Genomic DNA, 26059 nt, shown 5'->3' with positions numbered 1-26059 from the left:
TGACATGAATAAATCATTGATTCATTTGATAAATAAAGACTATTTGTCAACTCTGATCATTACCAGATAACAACAACATCGTAGCTATTTCAAAAAATAAAAATAAAAAACTGCAAGAAACAGTAGTTGTGGCAATGTGGTGTAATCACACTGGCTGACCAGTCAAACCTTGTGACAGGAGCTGTTTTGGTTAGCTTTGTTCAAAACATTTGACAGCAAAATGTTTCATTCACATTCAGATAAACGCCACTGCTATTTCTGAGTTTTTGTTGACCTGTTCAATTATGTTATGTGTGACCTTTCTGATTGGATATTGCATGTAAATAGTTACATGATGATGAGTTGCAACTGAGTTTGTTGCAAGTTATTTTATGGGGTGACAAACACAGCAACCCAAGTACAAGCCGTACAGCCATGAAAATTGCCTCATGTAACTCTGGCTTTAGAAATCCAAAATACTCACACACACACACACCAACACACCCACAAGACACACACACACACACACACACACACACACACACACACACACACACACACACACAGGAACCCTAACCCTAATTAACAATATTTTAATTGTGTTGTTGTCAATATGTTGCTGCTTGGTAGCGCCAATGTTTCATCTGACCTTGGTGTCTGTTGTAATAAACACACACACACACACACATCTCTTCCTCACATAGAACACACTCACACACTGTACATGTTCCCTCACACACACCACAAACACTCTCACGGCAGTGTCTGTAGGAACAGCAGCTGCCCACCAATGACATCACAGTCCCAGCTGTGTTGGTATGGCGATATGAACAGATGTTGACCTTTGTCACCCCCCGTCTTTCTGCCGTCCTCCATATTTTGCGGGAGAGCATGGAGTCATGCTGACTGACACCTGCTCTCTGCACTTTAACATGTCTGGAAAACAGGAAAACAAGGAAAATACCACCTACAACTGACCCACTAGACATTTCAAACTCATAACATTGGGGATGGAGCACTTGACTGATGTCTTTACAGTGTTTTATGGTCGCTAAGTCTCAGTGTTCAATACTGAAGTCACAGAAGTCACAGAGTCACAACTCTTCATACAGTCTGCATTACTAACATGCATGTTGGCCAATCACTTCATTCATGTATCAAAAGAAGCTCGTTCAATCATACACTGGCAGCAATGTTCACTCAGAAAGCATACACAGTCATTCATAACATTCTGACTTACAAAACACTAACAACAGGGAGCATTACATAGTTTGAATGATTTTTTCATTATGAAAATGGTTTGATTTATAGTCATCATAGACACAATAGTTGACTGTACAACTGTAAAGTATTAGGCAACAAGAATGAATCAGAAATGCCGCAATTTGCTTTTATCCTTTAGTGTGTTTTTTTTTTCAGTATCTTTGCAGAAAGATACACTTCATTTACTTGTGTAAATGGTCGTTGAATGCATTTTGTGTGAAAGCAATGTAAAAAATCACAAAGTAAGAGTCACAGTTTGGTCCACATGGACTTCTGCTTAAGAGTTGTGACTCTGTGACTTATGGCCTTTTTCCATCAGCAGCCCAGCCCAGGTCGGGTCGGGTCAGGTCGGGTCACTTTAGCCCGCTTTTGATCAGTTCTGGTTTTCCATTATACACAAACCGACCCGGACTAGTAGGAGGAGTAGACGATAGTAGGCGGAGTTACGCGTCATAACAGCCGCCATGGTGGTGACGTATATTTTCACGAGACATAACAACAGCAACATGGAGGAACTTGCAGCTATCCTATGCCTTTCCCTCGGCATGTGGTATATTATTAACCGTGTTTTTTTGGAGAGAAAAGAGAGAAGACAGAAGAGCGAAGACAGAAGGAAGGATACTCGAAAGAGGAATGCTGAAAAGAGAAAGAAACTACTGTGGGCTATCGTAAGGAGATGGCTACTACTTTAGCTCACTGTAGCATCATTGTTATGTTCAGAAGATGGCTACTGCCTGATTGTCTGCATGTTTGAATCATTTCTATTGGATTTTGTTCTGCACATATGTTGTTCTACACATAATAAAGTCATGTTTTTTGAACCCTTAAAACCACTGCCTTCACTTGTCTGCTTTATGAACTGTAGCATCATTGTGTGCCGTCAACGGGAGTTGCACCAGCTGGCGCGGTACAGCACTCTCTCTATATATTTCGGGCTAAACTGTGCAGTGTAGCCGGCGTCCTGGTTCCTCCAGCAACCGGACACTTCCATAAATAACAACAAATATGTAATATGTAAATATGTATAATACCACGTTCATTGATAAAATGACGCCAGGGATGGAAAGGGGTGATGGCAGTTTTAGAAGGGGGATGATGAAGCGCTGGACTACGGAACGGCACAGAACAACGGGGGAAATGCGATAAGAATTATGTCAAAATGCAGCACCGTCATGCTCAGATCAGCCTTAAAACATGTAACGTTAGATATATATCGTTATACAGGGAGCAATGTATTTCTACGGAAAGGCTGATAGATTGTAGAATCTTCTTGTCGGTAAAACGATGGAATCAATCTATTGAGGATTGTGATCTTAAATGCGTTGTCATCTCATGATAGATTAGGTGCACAGCAATGACAGCATACACGATTTGACAAGGAAATAGGATGTTCAACACGGGTTGGAATCTCTGTACTCTGATTTATTAAGACAGTCAGCGAATGGTTCATCAGCACAGTACCACAGCATCGGCATTCAACGACATCATTATACAGACAGGCTGATAGATACGAGTGCAGCGCTGTCTTGCTGGTGCGGGGCTCCAATCTCCGCGTTTATAGATCGATATAAATAGATCAACATAATGCAGCACTATCATGCACAGATCAGCCTTAAAACATGTAACTGTAGCGGACAATGCTATAATGTATGATGTACATAATTCACCTGTGTGTTTGGTTATGGGGAATTGTGTGCGGGCACTTTAACGCCGGTCACTGGGGTGTGACGTATGGGGTTACAGGTAACATATAAGGAAGTGTTGTGTGTTGCTATGGGGCTATGTCTTCAGTTAAATAAACGCCGACACAGTCGGCTTTATACTGGCTCCAAGTCTCTGTTTCATTTGTACGCTCCAACTCCTACAGTGGTGACCCTGACGTCGCTTTGGGACGCTTTCCAAGGATTATATTGTTTTTGTTTTTTCAATTATGGATAACGCACCGGCTGCGATGAACGCTGTCGCTATGAAGTTGCCTGAGTTCTGGGAGAAACAGCCGAAAGTGTGGTTTGCTCAGACGGAGGCACAGTTCGTGCTTAAAGGAATTACCACGGACATTACGAAATACTACTATGTCGTCTCTGCTCTCGGGAGCTCTACAGCAGCCAGGGTTGTGAGTATTCTCGAGCAGCCTCCTGAGCACAATAAATATGGAGCATTAAAGGCGTACTTACTAGAGACTTTTACTTTAACTGAATCTGAACGTGCCCGCCAGCTACTCTCTCTGCCCGGCCTCGGCGATGCTAAACCCTCAGAGTTGATGGACTATATGTTAGCTCTTCTAGGGGATCATAGACCGTGTTTTCTTTTTAATGAACTATTCTTGCAACAGCTACCATTACAGGTTCGGGCTGCATTAGCTAATACCATTACTAAGGATAGCCGTGCTTTGGCTAGAGAGACAGATACGTTTTTTTCTGTTGGTATGCAACGGTGCAGCATGACAATTCGAGGTTCAGCCAGTGTTAACCCATCGTGGCCTGGAGACACAGTGGAGGTGGCCGCTGTGGGCCGACGGCAGCAGGACACAGGCCTGTGTTACTACCATGCACAATATGGCTCCAAAGCTAGGAGGTGCCGCCCCCCGTGCAACTTTGAGGCATCAGGAAATGCCAGGGCCGGCGCTCGATAGCTGCCATGAGTGTCGGCCGTTCAGGTAGCTTGTTGTTCATTACTGACACAGTTTCGGGACGGCGGTTCCTCTGTGACACAGGGGCTCAGCTGAGCGTCCTGCCTGCATCACGGATAGAAATCCAGAGCGATAAACATGGCACCATTCTAGAAGCTGCCAATGGCAGCCCCATCCGCACGTTTGGGATGAGGAAAATACCACTGTGCTTCGGAGGACAGCGTTTTAACTGGGAATTTATTACGGCTACTGTGTCTACTCCCCTTCTTGGCGCCGACTTCCTCTGCGCTAATGGCCTTTTGGTGGACATCAAGAACCGACGACTCATCAACGCAGAAACTTTTAGTTCCCTCGCATGTGCACTCAGTGGTACGGGCACGACAAGACTGTCTAGTGCTCTTTCTGCTGCTGATGTGTTTTCCCGCCTCTTAGCTGAGTTCCCGAGTCTTACGGAGCCCACTTTCTCGTCAGCCTCCACTAAGCATGGGGTTGAGCATTACATCGCCACTACTGGACCACCAGTCTATGCTCGTGCCCGGCGCCTGGATCCAGCTAAGCTCGACGTTGCTAAGGCGGAGTTCGACACCATGGAGCGGCTTGGCATTATTCGCCGGTCAAACAGCCCCTGGGCTTCTCCACTACATATCGTCCCAAAACCTGGTGGTGGGTGGCGTCCATGTGGCGATTACCGCCGTCTCAATGACATTACGACCCCTGACCGTTACCCAATCCCACACATTCAGGATTTTTCTGCCCGACTGGCGGGGAGGTTGGTGTTCTCTAAGGTGGACCTAGTTCGTGGCTATCACCAGGTTCCTGTCCATTCACAGGACGTCCCGAAAACAGCAGTGATCACCCCATTCGGCCTTTTTGAGTTCCTCCGTATGCCGTTCGGTCTTAAAAACGCGGCACAGGCTTTTCAGCGGCTGATGGACACCGTGCTTAGGGACCTGCCATTCCTGTTCGTTTATCTGGACGACATTCTTATCGCCAGCGCTTCCATGGCAGAGCATGTGTCGCATTTAAGAACTCTCTTTGAAAGGCTTAACCAGCATGGCCTGATCATCAATCCAGCCAAATGCCAGTTCGGACTGACGTCAATTGATTTCCTTGGACACCGCATCACTAACGACGGGGCAGTGCCCCTGCCCTCAAAAGTGAACGCTATCGTGGATTTTCCACGTCCACTCACAATCAAGGCCCTGCAGGAATTTTTAGGCATGGTGAACTTTTACCACCGCTTTGTTCCCCGAGCAGCCTGGTTCATGCGGCCCTTGTATGAGGCTCTTAAAGGCAAGACCGCCAAGCACATCATCGGCTGGTCGGTGGAGATGGACGATGCTTTCACTGGGACTAAGAGAGCTTTGGCTAGGGCAACTATGCTGGCACATCCCTCGCCGAATGCACCGATTGCCGTAACCACGGATGCTTCTGACTATGCAGTCGGGGCGGTGCATGAGCAGTGGGTGAAAGGAGCATGGCAGCCACTCGCTTTTTTCAGCCGGCAGCTCCGCCCTAACGAACGTAAATACAGCACCTTCGATCGGGAGCTCCTGGGCCTCTACCTCGCCGTTCGGCACTTCCGTTTTCTGTTGGAGGCCAGGCCATTCACAGCTTTCGTGGACCATAAGCCGTTGACATTCGCGATGGCGAAGGTTTCAGAGCCATGGTCTGCCCGTCAGCAGCGCCAACTGTCCTTCATCTCTGAGTTTACGACCGACATCCAACATGTTGCAGGGAAGGACAACCAGGTTGCTGACTGCCTCTCACGGGCGGTCGCCAGTGCGGTTCACCTGGGCATTGACTACGCCCGCATGGCAGGCGATCAGGCCTCTGACCAAGAGGCTCAGGCCCTCAGGACTGCTGTCACAGGGCTTAAGTTGGAGGACGTGGTCTTCGACGACACCGGGACCACACTCCTATGTGACATGTCCACTGGGCAGCCACGGACCGTCGTGCCCCTTGAGTGGAGACGACAGGTTTTCGACGCTATTCATGGCCTGTCCCACCCAGGGAGGAAGGCTTCTCAAAAACTGGTGGCAGCTAAGTTTGTCTGGCACGGGCTTAGAAAGGAAGTGGGCAGATGCCTGTGTCATGTGCCAGCGTTCTAAGGTGCATCGACATACGAAGGCCCCTCTGGCACATTTTTCAGTGCCGGAAAGGAGGTTTGATCATGTTAATGTGGACCTGGTGGGGCCTTTGCCACCTTCTCATGGGTTCACCTACCTCCTCACAATGGTCGACAGAACCACACGGTGTCCGGAGGCCGTTCCACTATCATCTACCACGGCTGCTGAGGTGGCTCGGGCGTTCGTTGGCACTTGGGTCGCCCGGTTCGGTGCTCCATCTGACGTCTCCTCTGACCGGGGGCCACAGTTCACGTCTGAGCTCTGGAGTGCGGTTGCCGGAGGCCTGGGGATGAAGCTACACCGCACTACCGCATATCACCCACAGGCCAACGGGTTGTGTGAGCGGTTTCATCGTTCTATGAGAGCTGCACTTCGGGCTAGCCTCAAGGACAGTGATTGGGTCGACAGGCTCCCGTGGGTCATGTTGGGCCTTAGGACCGCCCCTAAAGAAGACCTTCGGTCGTCATCCGCCGAGCTGGTCTACGGACAGCCGCTACGGGTTCCTGGGGATTTAGTCCCTAACGCCACGGCCCCTTGGTCGGCGCTCAAACAGCGAGCCGAGTTTTTGGATAAGGCCAAGGCTTTCGCACCTGTACCCACCTCACAGCATGGGCTACCCCAGTCATATATGCCACCCTGTCTGCGAACGGCAGAGTACGTGTTCATCCGCCATGACGCCCACCGAGGGCCATTTCAACCGCCCTATGACGGACCGTTTCGGGTTCTGGAGGCTGGAGACAAGGCTTTTCTGGTGGACATCGGGGGTAAGCCAGATTACATCTCAGTGGACAGACTTAAGCCAGCTCACGTGGATCTGGACCAGCCCGTGGGGTTGGCTCGGCCCCCGAGGCGGGGCCGCCCTCCAGCTATGCCCCCACGCCACCGCAAAGCCTCTAAAAAAATACCTGCTGTCCCTCATAAGCAGACCCCTGTTGAGCTTTCAGTCCCTGCTCCGGTTTTACGGAGCCGTTTTGGACGGGTGATCCGGGCCCCGCAATGGTGACTGTTCTCAATTATGGTGAATTCTGGGGGGAGGTCTGTAGCGGACAATGCTATGATGTATGATGTACATAATTCACCTGTGTGTTTGGTTATGGGGAATTGTGTGCGGGCACTTTAACGCCGGTCACTGGGGTGTGACGTATGGGGTTACAGGTAACATATAAGGAAGTGTTGTGTGTTGCTATGGGGCTATGTCTTCAGTTAAATAAACGCCGACACAGTCGGCTTTATACTGGCTCCAAGTCTCTGTTTAATTTGTACGCTCCAACTCCTACATAACGTTAGATATATAACGGAGCGATGTATTTCTACGGAAAAGGCTGACTGACGCGGGCATTTGAATGGAATTCCGGGGTAGAAATATTCTCTGCCCCCGCTGTCAACTGGACTTTGAAACAGCAACAAGCGGTGCTGCGAGCAGCAGCAGCGGGTGAACTCCCGGTTCATCGAGTCTACGGTTAAAAGCATAACTTCTCGGGGTGTCAGCGCGGTGGTTAAGGGCTCAAAATGACCGTAGACAGATGGTGAAGTTAGCAAAGGAGTATTGTGTTTGTACCACCTCCACAGCCGGTGTTATTCACGGGCAAAGACGGTGCATAATAGCGATTTTTGTGTTATCCTTGTTGTAAATAAAAGTTCTATGATGCATTGAAATGACATTAAACTAAGATAATACGATGGTCAGCATAATTTTTCGAATCTTTATTAATAAGCTATTACAGAAACTCTAGTGACATTTTCCAAGAACGAATGTGGTATTTCAAGATGGCGGTTAGTTAAGAAATCTATGAACATGGGATGACGATTTCCATTGACCAATCAGCGGTGTGCAGCGTCACACGTCACACGCAGCCTGGCAAAAAGATCAGGATCTATACATTTAGACCCTGGGGTCGATGTGGAGCTAAAGAAGCGAGCCGAACCGACCTGACGCGACCCGGAACGACATATGGAAAAGGGGAAAAGAAGCGAGCCGGCCCGGGCTGGTCTGCTTTGGCCCTGCAATGGAAAAGCGGCATTAGCGACCGTAAAAAACACCGGTTAGACCCCATGGTAGTTCCTATGTATCTTTTGACCTATTAAACGATTTACTATACAGTATGATAGTATGATAGTAATGATGGTTAAGTGAAGACTCTCTTCACTCCCTCTCACCCTCCCATCAAGATGTCAAATCTATTTCATACACTAACGAAGCTCTTCCTGGTGTAGGTTAAGATGGACACACTACTGAATGAGCCTTGTTTCACTACCCCTAAGGGGATATTTAGTAGATTATATCATATTTCCCCATGACTCCAATTACAAAGGCATATATTGGGGGGGAGGGGGGGGGGAGTTACTAACCGGCAGCATATACCGGGTATGTGGATTAGGGTTTTCTTTCAATGCAAAGAGAAGCCTTTCTACATGTTTGCAATGTGCAAAAGGATTATAATTCACAAAATTGTGCAAAAGTGTGTTTAAAGGGGCAATCTAGAATTCTATCAAATTCTGATATATAGCCATTCATTCTTAAATAATATAATTAACTTAATGCTTCATGAGATTACTTCAACTGTTTTGCCCTATCAGAACCCAAAATATAAGCCTTACAATGTAAACAATGGAATTGTAAACAAACACTGTATAGCTTCAACACATGGTTAAACATTCTGATCTCTTGGGTGGCTGTTACGGTTAGTCAATGTATTTGGACCCAGGTGCAGAGCAGAACAGAATGGATCGATGCAGGGATATGATTCAAAATAAAGGTACTCTTTATTTGAGCAACATGAATAATAAACCGCACAGTAAGCGATGAAACAAAAGAGGAGAAAGCAAGTCTCTGATGAATGCGTAAATAATAATACAAATCAAAAACAACAAAACAAAAGGGGAGTTGGCTTGTGTCTCCCAAAACGCCGTCAATATAATATGGCAATGCAAACTACTTACAATAGTCAATAGGTACTTATCTCCTAGGCAGACGAGGAGCGATAAGACTGCGAAGACACGCACCACACACAACGCAACGTAAAGTGAACAACCGACACAGAGGAAAAACACAGGGGGATATAAATAGACCAATACAATCACTCACAGCTGTTAACAATCACAGACATTAGGACAGACAGAGAACCAATACACATCAAAGGGGGCGCCAAAGGGTCGCTCAACAGTAGAGCGATCCCCAACCTGACAGTATCCACCCCCCCGACGAACGGCACCTGCCGTTCACCTGGGTGCCTCAGGATGTAACCGTCGATAGTCCTCAATCAGAGAAGGGTCCAGTATATCCCTCTGAGGCACCCAGGACCGTTCCTCCGGCCCATACCCCTCCCAGTCCACCAAAAACTGAAACCCCCTACCCCTCCGACGGCAATTCATGATCCTCCTCACCGTGTATACCGTTTGTCCATCAACGATACGTGGCGGGGGGACAGGGGGGGGTGGGGGGGCCAGGGGGCATGTAATGAAGGGTTTCAGGAGGGACACATGAATGAATGAATGAATGAATGAATGAATGGACTTTATTGTCATTATAGATGCTCCGATCAGGGTTTTTGGTGCCGATCACCGATCACCGATCACTGGAATCAGTGATCTGCCGATCCGATATCACCGATCACCGATCACAGCGTCGAAAATGGCAATTGAAGCATTCTATTTATTGTGTAGCATTATTTATGTTTTAAATTATTCTTAACACCATTGACATTGTATATTAAGTATTTAAATGAAATTAGGAGATGAGAAAGTATCATGAATTGACGACCATCTGTTTTATTGAATTCACAACCACCTGTAGCTTACTTCAGGAAAAACAAATAAAATGTGAAAATAAAAATCATAATAAATAAAATGTACACTGTCACATCAAATGTGCAACATTCCACTCGAATGAGAGGAACTAGGGGCTCTTAGAGAACTTGGAGCTTATACTGTAACTGTAGCTTTCCTGAGGAACAATAAACATACCCAAACTAAACTGCAACATAAACAGGCTATAGCCAAATATAAAATACTGTTTCAAGTCAGTCAGTTTCAAGTCATATTTAGGAGGAGATAAGACAGCAAGTCAGCAATAATCAATAAAACAAAAAAACAAAACATTGCACCTAAGGAGATTTCAGACTCAAACCTTACTTCTGATTAAGCAGCATCACTGGCAGATTAGCCTTGAGAAATACAAGCATCTCAGCGTTTTTGGCACTCAGCCTGTTCCTCTTATCATCTAAAATATGTCCTGCTGCTGAAAAGTCGCTCGCTATCTACACTTGTGCAAGGTGCACAGAGGAAGACCTAAAACTCACGCGCTAATAGTTTAGTTTAGTTTAGTTTAGTTTAGTTTATTTATTTAGCACACAAGAAATTGTGCAAGGAGGGAACGAAGCCCAGAAGGCTTGTACAGAGTTCCACTCCACGTCCATATCATTGTTTCAAATGAAAATCAAGGGACACTTACTGCACGTCAATAGGAGAAAAGAAACCACAAACAAAATCATATCCATCGGGCAGAAAGGTAGGATAGCATATCCAAACACACAAGACAAAAACAAAACAAACAAAAATAACTGAAAATAGATACAAGGATAGTAAGATTAGTAAAAAAATAAATAGTTGTTGTTGCTATGGGCCAAGTGACTTCCTGCTCGCGGGGTCACATGACGTCGGTGAACACTACCTACACTACGCTCGTGAAGTCGCGCTGGAACTCTGACCAGCACTCGTGGAACGCCTCTCGTCCAATCAAAGCACTCGGTCCCTTTATGACGTCTAGCCCAGTGTGCGCTTCGGCGCTCTCTGAGCGAATCGACGAACGCAGCAAATGCCGTATGATATTCGTGGTATTGAAAGACCTTGCGTGCGTTCCTCCCCGAGGTATTTCTTTTGAGCAGACATTACAAACGGCATATTTGTTGTCTCTTTCCGACACTGTGTAATATTTCCAGACTGGCGACGCCCTTTTGTAAACTGATCGGTCATGTTTGATCGGCCGTTTTGAGAACTCCGATCAAAACCGATCAAGGCCATATCGGCCGATACCGATCGGCGCCGATCAGATCGGAGCATCACTAATTGTCATTGCTACAGTACAGGTACCAAACAACGAAATTTAGGAGGGGTGGCTCCCCTGGTGTTAGGAAAGGAAATTAAAAAAAACTTTTAGAAAAAGAATAAAAACACAAGAAGGTAAGGAGCTGGTTTACATAAATAAAGGCTATGTACCCAATCCACTGTACTATACTGCACAGATAGTCAACTAGGGTTGTCATATTGCACAATAGTATTTTTTCACGTTATTTAAAGTGTCACAGTTTGCAGGCTTGAAATGTACATGTTTGTGCCTCAGCACTACACCTGATTTTTTTTTCAGTCCAGCAGCTGCCATACAATCCGTCCAGACTGTCCAGGGCCCAGAACTTAGGTCTTTGCTGTGTTCAGGGCCTTGACGGCCCTGTGGTAGAAGCAGTTCTTCAGTCTGTTTGTCTTAGCGGCCGGGGTCCTGTACCTCCTTTTCGAGGGCAGCCTGATAAAGTGTACGTGCCCAGGGTGGGTCGGGTCCCTGGAGATCTTGGAGGCCTTCCTGAGACAGCGTGTGTTGTACAGCTCTTCCAGAGAGGGGAGGGGGGCGCCGGTGATCTTCTGTGCTGTTCTCACGACTCTCTGTAGCGCATTTCTCTCTGCTGTTGTGCAGCTGTAGAACCAGTTGCAGATGCCGTAGGTGAGGATGCTCTCCACTGCGCCGCGGTAGAAGGCCACCAGTATCTCCTGCTTGTTGTGTTCTTTCCTGAGGCATCTCAGGGTGTATAGCCGCTGTTGTGCCCTCTTGATGGTGCCTTTTGTGTTGTCCTTCCAGGTCAGGTCATCCCGCATGTGATGTCCCAGGAATCGGAGGGTTGAGACTCTCTCCACGCTCTCTCCGTCGATGAGCAGGGGCTGGATCTCGGACTTTTTCCTCCTGAAGTCTACGATGAATTCCTGGGTCGTTGACTTGTTCAGCAGCAGGTTGTAGGTGGGATGAACCCGCATGGATGGTGGAAGTAGCAGTTTATATGCCACCGGGTTCACCCGCCGCACCACCTTGAAGGGTCCCACAAAACGAGGCGCCAGTTTCCTCGACTCAACCCGGAGAGGAAGGTCCTGGGTCGAGAGCCACACCTTCTGCCCCGGGCGAAAGATCGGGCCGGGCGACGCCTGCGGTTGGCCTGAAGCTGGGACCGGACCGAAGCCCGCTGAAGCGCCGCCCTCACCCGCCTCCAGGTCCGACGATAGCGACCGACGTGGGCCTGGACGGAGGGCACCTCCGCCTCCTCCTCCTGCTCAGGGAATAGGGGGGGTTGATAACCATACTGACATTGAAAGGGGGACAGTCCAGTGGAAGAGCAGAGGAGGGTGTTGTGGGCGTACTCCGCCCACGCCAGCCGTCGGCTCCACGTCGCCGGATTGCCGGAGACGTAGCATCTCAGCACCAGGTCCTGGTTGACGCGCTCCGTCTGCCCATTGGATTGTGGATGGAAGCCGGAGGACAGGCTGATGGAGGCGCCGAGGCTGGTAGCGAACGCCTTCCAGAACCTGGAAGCGAACTGGGGGCCCCGATCAGACACCACGTCCTGCGGGAGACCGTGCACTCGAAAGACGTGCTGCACCACCAGGTCGGCCGTCTCTCGGGCTGAGGGGAGCTTGGGGAGAGGAATGAAATGGGCCGCTTTGGAGAATCGGTCCACCACCACCAGGATGGTAGTGAACCCGTCGGAGGGAGGGAGACCCGAGATGAAGTCCAAGGAGATGTGGGACCAAGGACGTTTGGGGATGGGGAGGGGTCGGAGGAGCCCTGCTGAAGGCTGACGGGAGGTCTTGCTGCGCGCGCACACCGGACAGGCTGCCACAAAGGCGTGCGTATTCCCTTCCATAGTTGGCCACCAGAACCTCCTACGAATAAAGTCCAGGGTCCTGGCAGCCCCTGGGTGACCGGTGAGTGACGACGCATGCGCCCATTGAAGCAGCCGTGAGCGCGCGGCCTTGGGGACATAAAGCCTCCCCGGAGGCCCCCCCCCAGGATCAGGCTCCCGCCTGAGTGCCGTCTTTACCACTCTATCAATCCCCCATGACACGGGGGCAACAATGAGGGTCTCTGGAACAATGGGATGGGTTCTTTCTACTATGTCGACCGGGTCAAACTGTCGGGAGAGGGCGTCTGGCTTAGTGTTCTTAGACCCCGGCCTAAAGGAGATGGAGAAGCGGAAGCGAGTGAAAAACAGCGCCCACCTGGCTTGTCGTGAATTGAGCCGCTTCGCCCCCTGAATGTAGGCCAGGTTTTTGTGGTCGGTCCATACTACAAAAGGCTGCACGGCCCCCTCCAGCCACTGTCTCCACTCCTCCAACGCCAATTTAATAGCCAAAAGCTCCCGATTCCCTACATCGTAGTTCCGTTCCGCCGATGACAGCCGACGTGAAAAAAGGCGCATGGGTGCACCTTCCCATCATTTACACACCTCTGGGAGAGCACTGCTCCCACCGCTACGTCGGAGGCGTCCACCTCCACCAGAAATGGTATTTCAGAGTCTGGGTGGACTAGGACAGGGGCAGAGGTGAACCGCTGTTTGAGGTCCACGAAGGCGCTCTCCGCCTCCGTGGACCAGACGAAGGCCTGCAGGGTGGTCCTGGTGAGAGCCGTAAGAGGGGCAGCTAGGGCGCTAAAGTTACGGATAAACCGTCTATAAAAGTTAGCAAAGCCTAAAAATCGCTGTAGCTGTTTGAGCGAGGAGGGACGGGGCCAGTCTAATACGGCGCTAACTTTAGCAGGATCCATGTGTAAATCCCCCCTCGTCACAATGAACCCTAAAAATGAAACTGTGTCTGCATGAAAGACACATTTTTCCGCTTTCACAAATAATTGGTGGTGGAGGAGACGCTGGAGGACTTGACGGACATGTTGTTGGTGTTGAGCAATGTCCTTAGAAAAAATCAGAATATCATCCAGATATACAAAAACCGAGTGACCGATTAAATCCCGCAGTACATCATTTACCAGCGCTTGAAACACTGCGGGGGCATTGGCGAGGCCAAACGGCATAACAAGATATTCATAATGTCCATTGGGTGTGTTAAAGGTGGTTTTCCATTCATCCCCCTCCCTCATCCTCACCAGATTGTAAGCATTGCGAAGGTCCAATTTAGTAAACAGTCGTGCAGGGATTCGAAGGCGGTATCCATCAGAGGAAGGGGGTAACGATTCTTAATCGTGATGTCATTCAGCCCCCGGTAATCAATGCAGGGACGCTGTCCCCCGTCCTTCTTCGCCACGAAGAAGAAGCATGCGCCAGCCGGCGAGGTGGAGGGACGGATATGACCCGCGGCCAGTGCCTCCGTGATATACTTATTCATGGAGAGGGTCTCCGGGCGAGAAAGAGAAAACAAGCGTCCCTGTGGCGGCAACGTACCCGGTAGAAGATCAATAGTGCAGTCATAGGGTCTATGAGGGGGTAGCTCCTTGGCCCTAGACTTACTAAATACCTCCCCCAGGCCCCTATATATCCGGGGCACGCCTGTCAGGTCAGAACTGGGGAGGGGAGCAGGAATAGAGAGACTAGAGAGAGCGGTGTGTGACTTAGGTTGGGATAGGGACAGCAAGGGGGATGGGAGAGTAGTGGGTGGGGTAGTGAGCGGGGTGTCACCGTGCACAGTGACAGAGGCTGCTTCCAAGGCGAGCCGTCCTGTAGACCAGTCAATACGGGGGTTGAGGGCAGCTAGCCAGGGGTGGCCTAGTACGATAGGGCAATCGGGCGAGGTTACAATAAAAAACTGTATGGTTTCCCAACGACCCCCCCCTACCTGGAGACGCACCGGCACCGTGCGTTGAGTGATGGTACCCGACCCCAAAGGCCGACCGTCCAGGGCCCGAACTGGAACCGGTTCCTCCAACCTTTCTAAAGGAACCCCCCACCCCCCGACCAGACCTTCATCCATCAAATTCCCCACTGCCCCTGAGTCCACCAGTGCCCGAACACGACGAATACTGCCCCCCCACCGCACATTACATAAAAAAAAGGTTTGTGGGTCGTTAAACCCCGAGGGTAGGTCCCCACCCGCCAGTACCCCTCCCGATACTAGTGGGCTGCCCCGTTTCCCGAGGTCCCTGGGCAGGTGGCATAGCGGTGACCCTTGCGCCCGCACCTAAAACGAGCCCCTCTCACGAGCTCGCTCTCGGCGCCGATTGTCCACATGCACCGAGAGCGCCACTATACCGTCCAGCCGCTCCGGGAGCTCCCGGAGAGCGAGTTCGTCCTTCATCGCCTCCGAGAGCCCCTGCGCAAAGAGTACCACCAGAGCTCTCTCCTCCCAACCCGCCTCCTTAGCCAGGGTGCGGAACTCTATGGAGTAGTCCGCCACCGAGCGATCCCTCTGTCGACAAGCCGTGAGCCGCCGGCCGGCTTCGTGCCCCGATATCACCCGGGAGGTGTCGAATATCTTGCGTAACTCCCGAGTGAAGGCAGTAGCATCGAAACACGCCAGTGACTGGCTCTCCCACTCGGCCGTGGCCCAGGAGAGGGCTCGGCCCGTCAACAGGGTAATGACGTACGCCACCCGGGACTGCTCGGTGGGGAAGGTCAGGGGCTGCAGACTGAAGATCAGTGAGCATTGGGTCAGGACCTCTCTGCAACCCTCTGGTCGTCCATCGTAGCGCTCGGGAGGAGGCAGCCGGGGTTCCCGAGTGATCACTGGAAGAAGAGGAGGTGCCGCAGCTGTCGCTGCCGTTGCCGCTGCCGCTGGTGGAGTAGGGTTGGCCTGAGCGGCCATCAAGTTGTTGATAGAGAGGGTCAGCTGCTGTAGCTGGGCCATCATTGTCTGCTGATTCCTCTCCTGCTGGGCTACCAAAGCCCCCTGGTTCGCTAGCACAGTACGAATGTGTTCTACCTCTGCTGGGTCCATAATGGTTGGTTGTTCTGTTACGGTTAGTCAATGTATTTGGACCCAGGTGCAGAGCAGAACAGAATGGATCGATGCAGGGATATGATTTAAAATAAAGGTACTCTTTATTTGAGCAACATGAATAATAAACCGCACAGTAAGCGATGAAACAAAAGAGGAGAAAGCATGTCTCCGATGAATGCGTAAATAATAATACAAATCAAAAACAACAAAACAAAAGGGGAGTTGGCTTTTGTCTCCCAAAACGCCGTCAATATACAGTAATATGGCAATGCAAACTACTTACAATAGTCAATAGGTACTTATCTCCTAGGCAGACGAGGAGCGATAAGACTGCGAAGACACGCACCACATACAACGCAACGTAAAGTGAACAACCGACACAGAGGGAAAACACAGGGGGATATAAATAGACCAATACAATCACTCACAGCTGTTAACAATCACAGACATTAGGACAGACAGAGAACCAATACACATCAAAGGGGGCGCCAAAGGTTCGCTCAACAGTAGAGCGATCCCCAACCTGACAGGTGGCCAATCCTTGCATCCATACCTCTATCTATAACATTGAGAGTGCTGAAGTTTCTCCAGTCCCAATTATTTAATAAAAAAAGAGGTTTGGAGACCGCTTTGTTGTTGTTTGAATTCCAGATTGCACCTTTAACATGTCACGTTGGTACTTTTGCAAGCCATGAGCAATGAGCCATGCTAGGTACAGTAGCTACTGTTTAGTATGCAAGACAAGATGGCGTCCATGTATTTTTTGTAGGGTTATAGCTGCTAAATACATAGAAACAAAGACTATTTGAGTTAACTTGGGTGTAATTAGCTTTTTGATACAAAAAGATTACAGCTTACATGACACATGTGTTGCCTGTGTATTAATACCACATCTACTTTAACATGTTGTTCCAATAGTATATGGTAGGCTACATTGTATTGTAGTAATTATATTATTGCTATGTTTAATATTGCCTATATATACAGATCTGTTTCTATTATTTTATTTGTTTTCCCTCTTTCGACATATTTACTATATGTTTTTGTAGTGATGTTACTACCTATACAAATTGATCGGGAGTTCCTCGAGTGAAAATAGGGTTAATGGGAATAGGCCTACACTCGCGGAAGACCAACGAAGATTTGGTGAGCCTGCAGTTTGCCTCAATTGGGGACGCAAACATAGGCAATGTTTATGTTATTTTTTTCTATGTTGTATTGTTATCTAGGGTAATCCGGGATTTTGTTTGGGTTAATAGGGTATTGGGTGTGTGCATCCCTGGTAATTTTTGCCGTTTTAATTGTTTGTTTTCAACATTTTACTATACATTTATAAGTGGAGGTACCTTTTTACTTGCTATACGTGTTTTTTCCAGTAAGTGCTGGGCTGTGATATGGCAGAACATATATTTCTTTATATGTATTACCAACAAATTTCATAGATTATGAACAGGACACAGAATAGTAGTCAGACTGCAGGGGGGGCGAATACAAGATTTATTTCATGGAATGTTAAAGGTTTGAATGGACCTGTTAAACGGACCAGAATATTTGCACATCTTAAACTTTTAAAGTGGGAAATTGCTTTCTTACAAGAAACACATTTGATGGTTAGAGATCATAGTAGACTTAAAAAATCAGGGGTTGGCCAAATCTTTCATTCAGACTTTAATTCTAGATCACGTGGCACAGCGATCCTAATCCACAAGAAAACACTATTCAACGCCACTGATATTATATCTGACCCACACGGCCGTTTTATCATTGTCTCAGGGTCCCTCTACCATAAACCTGTAGTTTTGGTCAATGTGTATGCACCCAATTGGGACGACGAGAAATTCATGGAAAAGGTCATTTCATCTATACCTGACCTAAACTCACGCTGCCTTATTTTTGGTGGCGATCTAAACTGCATGATTAATCCTTCCTTAGACCGTTCCAACCCAAAATCAAAGAAACCCTCCAAGATGGCTAAAATGTTGTCAGCGTTCATGGACCAAATTGGATGTGTCGATCCATGGCGCTTCCAATTCCCTCACAATAAAAAATTCTCGTTTTTTTCACACGTCCACCATTCGTATAGCAGAATTGATTACTTCTTTATAGACAGAACACTACTTCCCTTTGTCAAAAACGTAGAATATTCAACCATATTTGAATCTGACCATGCCCCAGTACTATTGGATCTGTCCTTCCCACTTAACTACTCTGACCGCGCTCCATGGAGACTTGATACCACACTACTAACAGATAAAGAATTCTGCCAAATGATTTCAACTGCCATAGACAATTTCTTGGAAACCAATAGGGACGACACTGTTTCTCCCTCCCTGCTCTGGCAGACCCTTAAAGTAGTAATAAGGGGGGACATTATTGCATACACATCTAGGCTGAACAAAGCTAGGAGGCAAGAACAGGAGCAACTTCTCAACTCAATGATTGACATAGATCATCAATACTCTGACTCTCCCACCCCGGAGCTTTACAAAAATAAGCTGAATCTCAAAGCCAAATACGAGTTATTAACATCCGATAAGACAGAACGTATGTTGCTGAAATCACGAGGCTTTGTTTATGAGCATGGGGAAAAGGCTGGTAGAATGTTAGCGCATCAATTAAAATGTAAATCCTCTGACCAACAGATTCCACAAATTAAAAGAGAAAATGGGGAGCTTACAACTGACCCCCTCGAAATCAATGAGACTTTTAGGGCATTTTATTCCAAATTGTACACTTCTGAGGCACCCAATGATGATACCAATATGCAACATTTCTTCACAAATTTAAATGCCCCTGTTATCAACCCTGTTCATAAAGCAGAACTAGAACTACCCTTCCAAGACACCGACATTTATAATGCAATCACAGCTATGCAAAGTAGTAAGGCCCCGGGCCCTGATGGATACCCCATCGAATTCTACAAAAAATTCTCAACCAAATTAACTCCGCTCATCTTAGAAATGTTCAATGACTCAATGGATAATGAGGCCCTGCCACAGACGCTAACAGAGGCATTCATAACCCTTTTACCGAAACCAGGGAAAGACAGAACAGAGTGTGGTTCACATCGCCCCATCTCGCTGCTCAACAGCGATGTCAAGATATTAGCTAAAGCACTCGCCCGGCGTCTAGAGTCCGTCACAGACGAGGTGATCTCCCCTGATCAAACTGGCTTCATGCTGGGCCGCGACTCATTCTCTAACATCCGAAACCTTCTAAATGTCATACATTCTCCTACGTCCGAGGAGGTACCTGAGGTGGTTATCTCCCTGGATGCGGAAAAGGCTTTTGACAGAGTGGAGTGGGCGTACTTATTTGAATGTCTGAAAGCTTTTGGCTTTGGACCCACTTTTATTGCATGGATCAGACTACTATACTCATCTCCTAAGGCATCGGTAGTTACGAACGGGAAACACTCCACATTTTTCTCATTGTCGAGAGGGACACGCCAGGGGTGCCCGCTGAGCCCACTCCTATTCTCATTCGCCATCGAACCTCTGTCTATCATGTTAAAATCTTCTCCAATAATAAATGGAATTTCTAGATGGGGGAAGGAACACAAGGTGGCGCTATATGCCGACGACTTACTGTTGTATGTATCTGACCCGGTGCAATGCATTTCCCATATAGTTCAGATGCTGCATAGATTTGGTAGCTTTTCGGGATACAAGATCAACCTCACTAAGAGCGAATGTTTTCCAGTGAACAACCTAGCTCTCGCAATCCCACAATGTGACTTGCCCTTCCATTTGTCTAAATCTGGCTTCAAATATTTGGGAATTAATATTACACGGTCCTTCTCTAAACTACATCAAAAAAACTTCACGCCCCTTGTTAATAAATTAAAAGATGATTTACAGAAATGGAGGTCCATTAATTTATCACTGGCAGGGAAGATCAACTGTATTAAGATGAACGTTCTACCCCGATTCCTCTACCTTTTCCAATGTCTCCCTATATTCCTCCCAAAGTCCTTCTTCTCGTCCATAGATAAGTCCATATCATCTTTCATTTGGGGGGGGTAAAGTCCCTAGAATACAGAAAAGACTTCTACAGCGACATCGGTCCCAGGGCGGACTGGGCCTACCAAATTTGCTTTATTATCACTGGGCTGCCAATATTCAGAAAATCATATACTGGGTCCATTCACCACAGCCGTCTTGGTGCGAAATAGAAAATGAGTCATGTCTTTCAACATCCCTCTCCGCCTTGATTACCTCCAAACTCCCTCTATCTGCCCCACACTACACCTCTAACCCTGTTGTTGTTAATACATGACGAATATGGTCACAATTTCGACGCCACTTTGGTTTAAAAGATTTCTCCAACCTAGCCCCTATCTGCAATAACCACCTTTTTGTCCTCGCCAGAATAGACAATGCTTTCGCCTTATGGAAAAGACTCTATACCAATGCACAGATCTCTATACTGAGGGTGTCTTCTCAACCTTTAATCACCTCTCTCAAAAATTCAACCTTCCCCGCTCAAGTTATTTTCGATACCTCCAGGTCCGACATTTCATTAAAAGTTTGGATCCAAACTTCCCAAATGCACCACAACCTTCTGCTATAGATGATATCCTCCAAATTCCTCCCAATCTAAAAGGCCTAATTTCAAGTATTTACTCTAGCATATCATCCCTCGGAGACACTTCCCTCCACAAAATTAAAGAGAAATGGCAGGAGGAGCTAGGGGACGTAATACCCGATGACTCCTGGACTGAGGCTCTGACGAGAGTTAACGGGAGCACATCATGTGCTAGACTAGGCGTAATCCAATTTAAGGTCCTGCATCGAATTCACCTTTCCAAATCTAGGCTAGCCAGAATCTATCCTGACGTAGATGAGAATTGTAGCAGATGTCATAACGCTCCGGCAACGCTAACACACATGTTTTGGTCATGTCCCTTATTATTTGATTATTGGTCAGCAGTTTTCAGGACCCTCTCACAGGCACTAGATCTGAACCTGCAACCTAACGCCTACTCAGCTATCTTTGGCATAGCGCCAACTGACCAACAGATTATTAACAAGCATAAAGACATTGTGGCATTTGCCACTCTACTTGCTCGACGGAGGATTTTGCTTGGTTGGTAATCCCCCAAACCACCGAACTCCTCCTTATGGTTGACTGACCTTATGCTTCACTTGAAACTTGAAAAGATTAAATACACACTTAGGGGGTCCAAAGACCGCTTTTATTTCACCTGGAACCCAATAATATCCTATTTCAACAAACTAAAAACCCTCCCTGACAATGCAAGTGCGCTGGATGCTGAGTGATGACATATGTTGTGAATTTATTTATCAGGATAAACCCCTAGAGATACATCATCTCGTTCTAGAGAGGGACATATTACAATCATAACAGACATGGTATCACAGACCAACACGACCATCTCATCTATCCTCACTTACAAATGAATTGCACTTTATTTCTCTTTATCTCTTTGATTACTTACCTGTACTGTCTTCATTACCTATCACCACTGTTATTATTATTATTATTATTTATTGTTATTTATTTATATCCTTCGTCCTGGGATGCACCACTTGGGATTTTGTGGGGTGGGGGGGAGGGGGAGGGTTGGGACATGTTTGTGTTTTGTGTAAAAACAAACCAAAACTGAAAAGTATTATTTTTGTATATCTGTAACATCTCAATAAAAAGAAAGTAAAAAAGAAAAAAACATGTTGTTACATAGCAATTAGGTTATTACTGTACATAGGCGGTGTTCGGAATAGCATACTAGCGTATTATTCATACTATGTACGATGTAGATTTGAGTAGCCTATGTAGTGCATTCAGACTGTATAGTATGTGAAATTTGTGAACGCGAGAAATGGCCGGATATATACTAGATTCGCCAAAATGTTGTAGTACATAGAGTAGTACAATGCATTGCGCGACTCAAACTCATCATGCAGCTGATGTTTATATGTTCCGACTGCCTGAAGAGACCGTAAACTCACAATAAACAAAGTGTTTTGTACAGATTTGAGTGTGCAGATGTTGCTTTTTTGCACTCTATTGATACTCTTCAGCTGCAGCACCTCAGCTAAGTCTGATCACGGATGAGCGGTGGTATTTTCACTATATTGGGAATTTCCATGGTGAAATGCATACATTGTTATGATTACAAAGATGCCACTTGAAATGCATGAAATCCAAGTTTATTTGTGTCTTACACACAACACACACACACGTTTGCCTAGTATTTGACTCAAGGGCGTAGGTTTGCATATGGACGGTAGGGACATGTCCCTACCAATATTTGAGCAAACTCATTCGCATTATCTTTGGAGTGAAGTAATTATTAGATCATTCCTATGTTGTGTCCCTACCATGATTTGACTGCCTGTAGCGCAGTCACGAATGGTCCCAGTATTGTAGCTTCAGAAGGAACAAGTTGGTTCTTACTGTGCTTGCTGTAGCAAGCAGCACGAAATGTTATTGCTCATATATATTTATTTTAATCCTGTTCTTTTACAAACTGCTAAGACAACAATATAGTAAGCTAGTTACTTTAGCTATCTAAAGATATTGGCCCCCAAATAATTTTACAACTTGTTTAGCTATTATGTTCAGATATTTCTGTCGCACCCTGCAGTAAAGGTATCTAACTAACGTAATGTAGCTAGCTAAAGTTAGCCTACAGAAGTGGAAAACAAACATCAGATCAGATATTATATCCTGCCGCACAGGATCTCAGGCAGCAATGCAGAGATCTTAACATCAGTGCGGCAGGATGCGTCCTAACGATTCCCACCGTAGTTGGGGTAGACCACGCCCACACCACGCCCACGCCACGCCAACTTCTGGAATATGTAGGGGTGTTCTCTGTATCTTGTTCTTCCGCCCCGCAGGTCGTTCCGCAACCCCATTGGATTTTGGCTTGTGACGTAACACGGGGTGCACGATTAGATATAGGTTACCCATCTCTGTATGCAACTCGGCGGCGCTGAGTGTGCCGCGGGCCAACGGTCAATGTTCGCCGCGGGCACGGCCGCAAGCGGAAACATTTAAATATATTTCAGCGTTGTTGAAAATCAATGACACACACGCTAGTCAACTAACACAGCTTGTTTTGTGAGCCTGCTAACAATGTAAAGTAGTGTTATAGTTAACCCTTGTGTGGTGTTCGGGTCAACCGGACCCGTTTTACATTTTTACTTGGTGAGAAATGGTACAAGAATACATTTGATCAATATGAAACTCCATGGCCTTGGCTTATTTTCTATGAAAAACATGTAAAAGTGAAAACATTTTTTTTTACACATCCTACAATACCCCAACACATTTATGTCCTTCATAAGATCTTCGGGTCATTTAGGCCCGGATGCACAGAGACACACAGAAACATACATATACTGACACTCACTCACTCACTCACACACCTCTGCTCTAGCTTTCCCGTGCCAAGAAGCCGTCTGCTCTCGCACTTTTTACCCTTTGAAGTGCAACATTGTAAAAATGTTTACATTTTCTTGCACTGTACAGAACGTATGCAGCAACTGCAAAAAGTACATTTGAGGTACACACACTGTCACATTCTGTGCTTCATGTGTTGTGTAGACAGGCATACCCATGCACACACAATTGTAGCCAGTGGTATTTCAGAATTATTTGGGATTTTTCAGACATAATTTCGACAGTGACAGTGAAAACCAAGACAGTGTACATTCCGTTCGTGTTTTGTGATTCAGCATTTGCAGACATTTTTGAGAGATGTATTTCATAGCTATTGGCAAAAACAATCTTAGTTTGGTTCTTTCATTTCTATTCTTGTTCATCACCTGTATTTTTTTTACAGCTTTGATTATAATTAGATAAATGTGAAATTCAATTGAGAATATAAATTCAAAATAATAAACAGCAATGAAAACATTGTTTCATTAACATTTTTCCTAGATAAGTATGATTTATGACACCCAGGTCTTTATTATAGTGGATTTTGCATTTTCAAAGTTAGGGGCATCATGTGCGTAAAAACGCTTCTACTCATCATGCTGTCGTTCGGCCCCACCTATTCCCAGGGGTCTGACACTTTGTGGGTTGTTACTAAGCATCCTCTGCTCCAGCCTCTCCAAAGGGCAGCCCCCTAGATCCACTAGAACAAAAGATATGCACTTTTGAATGTGTACACAGTACCTATTGTGCATTATTGGGTACAGTACCTGTTTGTGCCCACAGGAGGCGCCCTTTAATATTATGGGCTATTTTGGGGCTTTCTTGCGCCCTGAGTATACCCCCTTGTATGGGTCACCCTTGGGACTAGGAGCACCGTGTCAAGACAAGTGCTTTTAAAACCCCAATGATGTCCCGGGTCAACTGGACCCGAACACTACGAAAGGGTCCAAAAAGTGAACATCACACAAGGGTTAACTAGGTAGCAGTGGGGGATTACTCACCAAATCCATTGCGTGGCAATATATTGGCTTGACTAGCAAGTGTGTGTTGTGATTTTCAACAACATTGAAATGTATTTACGTGTTTCAAAATAAAAGTCTAAACCTTTTGATTGGTTGCCGACTTTTAGGCTTCTCCACTGAGTATTGAATTAATTTCAGTTAGAGTGTTCAATGCTTTTTTCCTGTTTCATTCCGCTTTATTACACATAACTTTATTTACATATGGACTTTAATGTTTAGATTTTGTGTCTGGATTGTTTGAGTTACAGTTTTTCCCAATTGCTAAAACACAAAAGCCAATTCTCTAAACCAAATGACCAGTTCTCTAAACACATTTAATAAAACTAGCTCCCATTTGCCAAAACCATAAACACATTTCACATGAAGACACAATTCACAAAACACAATCCTCCTTTTCTCATAAATCTAAACACATTTTGTCTTGCTAAAACACAAGTTGCAAAAAACTCTGCTCAAATTCTCAAATTAAAGCTCATGTGATGCAAAATGCTTGCCACAGTCAGCAACATTTGAACACAATGAACACACCTGGCTTCATTCATTAAACATAACGACTCAAAATGTAAGACACTTGTTGCAAATGATTGTGGTGTGTGTGTGTGTGTGTGTGTGTGTGTGTGTGTGTGTGTGGTATAGTTCCATAAATAAATAAATAAACATCACACCCTGAACATTGTTTTCAGTGAGTATTGTTGTGTGTAATGGATCCTCTGTAGTGTTTGCATTGAGTTGTGATACAGTACAGTATTGTACATGTTACGGTACATGTGGGAATACGGTACATTTTTCAAACCTTTATTTAAAACTCGATAGGACAACAGTGCAACAACTTCGCGGCTGAATTTTAGTAAAATTTCCGACATCATATGCCATTTAAAAGGGGGAAATAGATATCTAAAAATGCATGACTATCATGCAAAATCAGCCTTATGTAACGTTAGATATAACGTCAGGGAGCGCAGATTTATTTTTATGCATGACTATCATACATGTGGGAAAACTAGGGTTAGGGTTAGGTGCTAGGGTGCTAGGGTTACAGTAAGGTTAGGGTTAGGATTAGGGTTAGGGTTAAGGTTACGGTTAGGGTTAGACATGCCAGCATGTACCAAGTCACCCTAGCACCTAACCCTAACCCTAGTTTTCCCACATGTACCGTATTCCCACATGTACCGTAACATTGAAGGAAGTTATACTATTTCAATTACTGTAACTCTCACCCACCCCTGTGGGTGAATGCGTACTTCAGAATGGTCAAGAGATCCCTTTAGAAAGAAGTCGATTGTCCACACGTAAGATCAAGTTCGAATTACTGTACTGTAATGTCTTTTAGTTATATAGTAAAATTAGCCAAGCATTACAGTAAAACATTCATGAAGAACATATACATACTGTAAAAGGATATTTTCAACAACATACATACTGTATTTTCTGTAGATTTACATTCTGTTCATATGAAACACACAAATCTATGAATGCCCAATACTCTACAGTGATATATTCTGAGAACAGATACTGTAAGGTTTCTAAAAATGTGCTTTGGCAGTTGTGAAAAAAAAGAACATTCTCACACACTGAACATTGTGTTTTCAGTTGTTTTGTTGTAGTCTGTAATGATGCTTATAGTATTTACATTTTTGCAGGCTTTGAGCAGCTGTTTTGGTGTGAAAGTTTGAGTTTTGAAGAGAGAAGGTGTGGTTTTGTTTATG

The sequence above is a fragment of the Nansenia antarctica genome, assembly GCF_963989245.1.
Source record: "Nansenia antarctica genome assembly, chromosome: 6".
Classification (NCBI taxonomy): Eukaryota; Metazoa; Chordata; class Actinopteri; order Argentiniformes; family Microstomatidae; genus Nansenia; species Nansenia antarctica.
This window is presented reverse-complemented; position numbering follows the sequence as displayed.